The sequence below is a fragment of the Scylla paramamosain genome, chromosome 14 (genome assembly GCF_035594125.1).
Source record: "Scylla paramamosain isolate STU-SP2022 chromosome 14, ASM3559412v1, whole genome shotgun sequence".
Classification (NCBI taxonomy): Eukaryota; Metazoa; Arthropoda; class Malacostraca; order Decapoda; family Portunidae; genus Scylla; species Scylla paramamosain.
Genome location: NC_087164.1, coordinates 20,812,423 through 20,819,922, shown reverse-complemented (window position 1 = coordinate 20,819,922; position 7,500 = coordinate 20,812,423). Strand labels below are relative to the sequence as shown.

Below are 7,500 nucleotides of genomic sequence, written 5' to 3'. Positions count from 1 at the left end.
TCTGCCCCTCGCTTCTCTTACATTTCTCATCTCAGCATCTTTATCATTCCCCCTTATAACCAAACCTCTTTCCAGCCTCCCTCTTCGCCCTCCCCTTTGCAGCTCCTCCCTCCTTCCTCCCTTTTCTCGGCCTTCCCATCCCTCCGCCCCTCCCCTCCTCAGCCAGCCTGCCTCAGCCTGTTGTGGTCGCTGCTTCTAACAAAAACCTCTCGAGTCCGGATATGCGTCAGTCGTGTTGTCAGGAGTCTCAGTGTAATGCCAGTGCGAAGGTCGACTGGGAAGGGGACGAAAGAGGGAGGGGGATGCAAACGGAGGGAAGGGAGGTAATGGGAAGCTGACTATAGGTTGCGGATGACATGGAGATAACAAGGAAGATTATTAAGAGGAAAAAAGCAAAGCAGCATAGACGAGGACTGGGAGATAGTGAAGCTTACAAAGAGAAGTAGGAGGTGGTTAGGGTGAGGCGCATGGATGTTAAAGGCTGACTATAGGGTTTGTGGGGATGGGGAGATAACACGGCGGGTAATCGCGGGAATAAAGAAAAAATGCTCGTAGAAATGGGAGAGCTTGCAGTGGAAAGTTAGGAAAGACAGAAGGGAAGTGAAGAGGAGAATCAGCGGTACGGAAAAGAAAAGAGAAGAAAAAAGAAAAGGACAAGAAAAAAAAAAAAAGAAACAGACGAGAATGGGGATGGTAGGATGAGTGAAGCTTCGGTACACAAGAATGAAGCTCGGGTTAGTAGAAGAAGCAAAAGCATTCACACTAAAAAGCTAGACTGAGACATGTCGTAGCAACAAAATCCAACTCAGGCAAGGGTTAAGAAAAGAGCGCAAGCATCAAACTAACAATCTTTTAACAACGAAACGAACTTATAGACAGGTGTAACTCAGTCCCCAATTAAGGTGCATTAGATGAAGCCATGAGATAATGTGTGAGGACATCTTGGAGGGGGAAAGACCACGTGATGGTATTCATTATTTTCCTGTAAAAACCAGATCACATGAACCAAGCACCGGCTGAGCGCTGGTGACTAACGATCGACATTCTAGGAAAACATTACAAGATTCGAAGTAGAGACTTGAAATATATGAGGGAGAAGGGGAGGGGGTATGGAGGGGACAAGGAAGAGAGAAGATATTAAACAATGATGAAATAGAAGAAAAAGGAGAGAGAGGAGAGGGCTAAAAATGGAAGAGAGTGAAGAATGAGTGAAGTGAGGAGGAAGACGAGACGATTAAGAGAAGAGACATAGATTGGAGAATAAGGAAATGAGGAAATGAGATGGAAGGGAGAGAGAAGTGACAGAGATTGGGGAATAAGGTAAACGAGGAAATGAGACGGAAGGGGGACGAGAAAAGGAGATTGCAAGATGAGTAATGGGGAGAAAAGAGGAGGTAGAGGAAATGTTGAAAGGTTTAAAAAAAAAAAAACAACAGGACTTGAGAAATCCGTGAGTTTCTTGGGTTTTTTCCGGCACGTGAATGATTTCGTGACATTCTGGACAGGTGACGGGGAAGAGAGAGAGGGAGCGTGATAGGTTACTTCAATATACACGCAAGTCAGAAGATTAATAAGAGTTAGGTCAGTAAATGTAATCAATAGGATGACTCTTTATTGTTTGTTGAATATCATGACAATATTACGTGCGACTTGGCTATATCTATTACTGCCACTACTGTTGTTGTTACTGGCTATGATTTTGCTGCTTCTACTACTACTACTGCTACTGCTACTACTGCTACTACTACTACTACTACTACTATTACTACTACGTATTGTTATTATTATTATTATCAATACTATTATTATTGCTATTATTATCATTATTATTATTATTGTTATATTTGTGCTTAGGCAACAAAATGACATTAGTGGGACAAAAAAAGACAATACAGAGACAATCATTAATAATCACGGCATTGAGTTCTAAATATCACCACAAAAAACAGTTGTTTAAAATATCACGTATACATTTTTTTTTATATTTTAACCTTTTGGGAGAGAGAGAGAGAGAGAGAGAGAGAGAGCGAGAGAGAGAGAGAGAGAGAGAGAGAGAGAGAGAGAGAGAGAGAGAGAGAGAGAGAGAGAGAGAGAGAGCGTAGGTGGACAGGTAAATATATTTTATCTATTTTCACCATTAATTAACCTCACGTACATACATACATACATACATACATACCTTAGGTGGCGAACATTAAGGTGAGCGCGCACCTCTTGTTTACCTGTCACTCCCGCGCCCTAATGAGCCGCCCGCCGCCTGCACCTCGACCTCTCGCGGTTCAATTCGTTACCTCTTATTTGTTTATACCATTTGTTCATTGCCTGTAAATCTTCCACTAGTGTCGCCTTCAATTACACGTGTATTTGTTATGTCCTTCACCTGCTGTTTCTTTGCTGTGTGTGTGTTTTTTGCGCTTGATTTTATTTTCGTCTTGTAATTTTGTTTTAAGGTTTTTTTGTTTGTTCATGAATTTAGAGAGTAAAGTGAGCGAGTCTACAATTGATAAGTAGATTAAATAGAATTACAAATGTACACGTATCCCTATGCATTTTCAGTCTTTATTTTCCTTTCTTTCTTGTCTCGAATGCGTTTTTCGTTATTTCACGAATTAAGGAAAGAAGATTGAATGAGTTGAGTGAAGACTGAGTGAGCTTACAACTAAACACGTGTGGAATTATGAACGTTGATTATACATGCAACTACAAAGGAATAATTAAATACCAGAGGATTTTTTTATTAAGTCGATAAGAATTGTATCTACTCACTAACAAACTACTGCTGCTGCCAGTAAACGAAGCGCTGGAGAAAAGGTGAATCAAAATCATGTGAAGCTTCGAAAAAAAATGGAGGAAGCTTCGGTGTTATGTAAAAGTTAAACTCAATTCTGGTAAGTGGTGTTTATGGCCGTTTCATGATGTGGATTTTGTGGAATTACTGCGAATCATGTGTTGTTTGTTGGCGCTTCGTGACTGTCAGACCTATTACGCTCAAGTGGATTTTTTTTATGGTCTTAACTTTATTGTTTCAAGGTATCGGACAGACATAGGCTTAAGTGTCTTTACAATGTCTTTACTTATTATCAGCAAAATCCAGACAATAGACATTACTTGACAGGAGATAGATAGACACAGACAAGTGGATAGACGGGTAGCCAGACGATAGACGGACAGAGGGACAGAGAAGAGAGACATAGAGACAGAGGGAAGGGAAGCAGACAACCAAATAGACAGATACAGAGGTAGACAAGTAGACAGGAAATAGACACAGAAAGCGAATAGAGGGGTAAACAGATGACAGAACACACAAACAGGGAAGGTAGACAGACACAGAGATGTAGACCGATACACAGGAGATAAATATACAAACAAGTTGAATAGACGAGTAGACAGACGATAGATAGAGAAACAGACAGAAGGAAGGAAGATAGACAGACAGATAGGCTGATAAACAGGAGATAAATATACATACAAGGTGAATAGACGGGTAGACAGGCGATAAACAGACAGAGGGAAGGGAGACACGGATCGCAGGGGAGGAACCTTGGGTCTGTAATGCATCTCGTCTCCGTGAATCGTGGCGGGAGGTTCACAGCGGCGGCGGCGGCGGCGGCGGCAGTTTAGCCAACCCCAGCCTCCCCACTAGCACGTTGCACCGAGCATCAACAAAAAGCTGCCAGGAAAATAGAGCAGCATGAAACAGTTCCGGGGCGAGTAGATTAGTATTTCTCAAGAGTTTCATGTCAAGAATAAGTTTTTTTTTTCAGAAAGCAAACATTACGCAACTCTGAAAAACTATTGCAAGATATATATTAGATATCAGTTGGCGTTTGGAAGCAGGCAGAGTCGACAATCTCGCCGGCTTGTTAATTCAAAGCGTCCTTATGTCCCGCGGCGAGTTTATTAGGGTATTTCCCTTACCCAGGCCAGGTGTGCGGAAGCTGCCTGAGTTAATTGCTGCCCTAAACTTGCGCCGTGTCGTAAATAATAATGACTCGGTGACCATCGCTATAATTTTGCCCTTTAAGTTTGCTGATTCGAGTATGTATGTATGTGTGTGTGTGTGTGTGTGTGTGTGTGTGTGTGTGAAGTATGTATAGGTATGTATGTATGTGCACTACCTGGGAAATAGCATCCACTCCTTGCTGACTATTTATTTAAGAGAAAAATCACCTTTGTTCGAATCCCACCTCAGCATCAACAAGTCGTACACACCACCGCCCATACATGGACACCAACTTTCCTCGAGCCACTCAGACGAAGACGCTTAAAAGAGAGAAACGTATCTGAGATAAGCTTGATGTTGCTAATTAAAAGACTCCTACCTCCCTTTTAGTCTCTCGTCATCGCCTGGTAAAGTCCAAGGCCAGTGTAGCTGCAACAAAAACTTAAGAGAGACGGGGTACGCGGGAGAGGAGGAAGGAGGGTGGGTGAGAGGAAGGGATGGACGTAGGTGAGAGGGAAGGGAAGGAGTACCGGGGCGTAATTAATGTGGCGGTAATGGATCGTGGCACAGGTGTTTATCTCCTTATTTCAGTCGAGGAGGTCGTGATAAGAGTGAGAGTGGAGTCAAGTAGTCGGTGGAGCGTTAATTGTTGACTTAGAGCGATGAAATAGGGAAACTTTTTTTTTCCTCCTCTGTTTTGTCCTATTTTAGATTAGCGTTCTCTCTCTCTCTCTCTCTCTCTCTCTCTCTCTCTCTCTCTCTCTCTCTCTCTCTCTCTCTCTCTCTCTCTCTCTCTCAATGCCTTTAAGAGAGAGTAAGGAATTTTTCCCTGTATGTAGGAAAGAAGGAATGCGCGACTATGACTAACCAGCGATTAAAGGCCACGTCATGCTGATGGAGTAGGGAGAGAAGGAGGAGGAGGAGGAGGAGGAGGAGGAGGAGGAGGAGGAGGTGGTAGTTTCCGGCACGTGGCGGTTGCTTCCGGCTGCTCCTCCTTGCAAGACATTTAACATCAAGGTGCAGCTGTTCGTGTTTTCACCTGCGCGCCCTCATTATCTACTCGTCTTCCTCCTTCTCCCTCCCCCAGTACTCATCCTTGCTTAGCTCTCGGGTCCACATACAAGAACGTTTTGCGCTCTCTCCACGACTGTTTTTCAAGGCCACAGAGATGATTAACCGAGTTTCTCAGCGTGTTTCTCTTGTAAATATTGTAGAAATCTCATTAATCTGTCACTTGAATCATAAAAGCACTCTTTAAAACTTGTGTAGTTTCAACTTAGCGCGCTTTGAAAGTAGTGGAGGTGCGGCCAGAAGTGTTTCAGAGTATGGTTCTTAGTTCTCCTCTTCCTTCTCATCCTTGCGCCATTCCTCACCTCCCTACTTACCTTTCTCATCGCCCCTGTCCTGCTCCTTGTCCCTGATCAGTTCGTCACCCCTCATCCGTCCCCGTCCCTTCCCTCTGTTCCTATCATCACCCAGCCCATCACCTCCCAGGCCCACCCATTACTCAACCCTTCTCCCTCTGACTAGTTCATTACATCTGTTTGTCTCTCTTTACCTCTCTCCTCCCGTTTAAATTGCCCTCCTGTCTGTTTTCTCTCTCTCTCTCTCTCTCTCTCTCTCTCTCTCTCTCTCTCTCTCTCTCTCTCTCTCTCTCTCTCTCTCTCTCTCTCTCTCTCTCTCAACCTTCCCGTCCTTTTCCCATCCCTCCCTCGCCTTCCTCCCTCCTTCCTCTCCTTTTCTGCACCTCCTTTCCTTCTTACCTCCCTCCTAAGCCCTTCCCTTCCTCCCTCCTCCCATCCCTCCCTCTAAACCCTCCTCCCTCCCTCCTTCCATTCCCCCTCTCTCTCTCTCTCTTCCTCACCTCATCTCACTGCTCACACCTGCCCAGGCATTAATTAGCCTCATTTATCGCGTTTTGGGCCTTGACGAAGCGGCCTCTTGAGTCCTTATTTGTGGGGGCGGCAGGGGACACACTCGAGGCCCGGCTGTTCCCCCGTCAAGCACCCGCCGCGGCACATCAGTAGGGGAGGCGTTGAAGTAGAACGTGTTAATGTAGGGTGACTGAATAATCGGCTTGGGTCAGTTCTTGTGTAGCTAAGGTTTGTGTGTCTAGTGTATGATTCCAAGTTGTATGCAGGTAATGTTTTCTTTCTCCCGCGTATAGGAGATGGATGGTCACGATTCGCCCCGGGATTAGATTTATGTTTTCTTTTCTTGTGTGTCTCCTATTTTGCCGCCGCGGTGTTCACGGATTAATTTTCTTTTTCCACCGTTAAGATCCGCTACTTCGACTTATCAACCCTCCTTTCTCTTTCCCTCCCTCGCGCTCTCTCTCTCTCTCTCTCTCTCTCTCTCTCTCTCTCTCTCTCTCTCTCTCTCTCTCTCTCTCTCTGCCCTCCCTTTCCCTAGTGGCGTTCCAGACAAAGGACTCAGGTGAGGAAGAGTTCCCTCGTAGTTTCTCTGTCCAAAAACAACTTGGAAGGATCAATGACCCAGTTCCGGTCGCTTACCTGGGAACACCTGCTCGCGGCGGACACCTGGAGGGAGGTGATGAAGGAGGCTCTGGCCCTCGCGACGCATTACCACACCCCCGCGCCACGCCCACCACGCCCGCCACGCCGCACCACAACACACCACAACACACCTGCTTTATAACGCCTCCCGCTAACCACATCCACCGCGTCCATCCCGTCTTATCTTTTCTAAGTAGTAAGCTCTCCACACTAGTCACCGCAGCCACACTCCCTCTTTAGTTTCACCACAACACGCTTACCGCATCAGTCACCATGCCTCGCCTCCCTCGCCCTCTCGCCACACCATCACGCCCATTCCTCTGTTTCTGTTCTGAGGTCACTATTAAACTGCATCACTTTGCGAGATCACATCGGCAAAACTCGGGGTCAGTGGTCGTCATACCAACACCTCCCTAATTATGAAAAGAACGAAAAGGGTGCGTTGATATTGAATTACTGTTATTCCTTCTGTACATTTGCTGTTCATATTTCGTTCATATATTCTGCTCGGTAAGACTATGTTATTTTTTTCTTTTTCGGAGGCACACACGTGCGGTGCCTCACTTGACTGGGCACAATTTAAATTGCGACGTTATTACTAAATATTTCACTACGTTTGACCTGCGCGCCTAGGGGATGAAAAAAAAGTTCAGATAGTTAATCAAGAATTCTGTACGGGAGTGGGTCATACTTAAGCTCTGAATAGGCAAAAAGTTTTGGACGAGAAAAAGAGAAAAAGGAAAAGTGCAGAATGTGAGCCGTTTCTCGGCTTGGGAGAAGATAATTTAAGTCTACGGATTTTGCTCGCCCGGTCCACCGCCACCGTAATTGAGAGCTATTTAAAGAGAGTCTGTGAATAGAGAACAGAGAATTAGTTCTTCTTTGTACTTGCCAATATCGTTTTAGCTCTCATATCTCCTCCTTTTTACCATATATCTAGTTATATTTACTTGTATGCGTGGTATGTGTTTTCTACCTGACGAATGAAACCCAAACAATTTTTAACCCAGAAACTGGATAATTCTCAATTTTTTATGTATT

The 7,500-nt window shown here is 44.9% G+C and overlaps 1 long non-coding RNA gene across 1 annotated transcript in view; it reads left to right on the top strand.

Moving 5' to 3' along the window:
* Positions 1 to 7,500, top strand: part of LOC135106997 (uncharacterized) — a 44,890-nt gene that overhangs the window by 4,702 nt on the left and 32,688 nt on the right. The gene's annotated exons all lie outside the window — the stretch shown is intronic.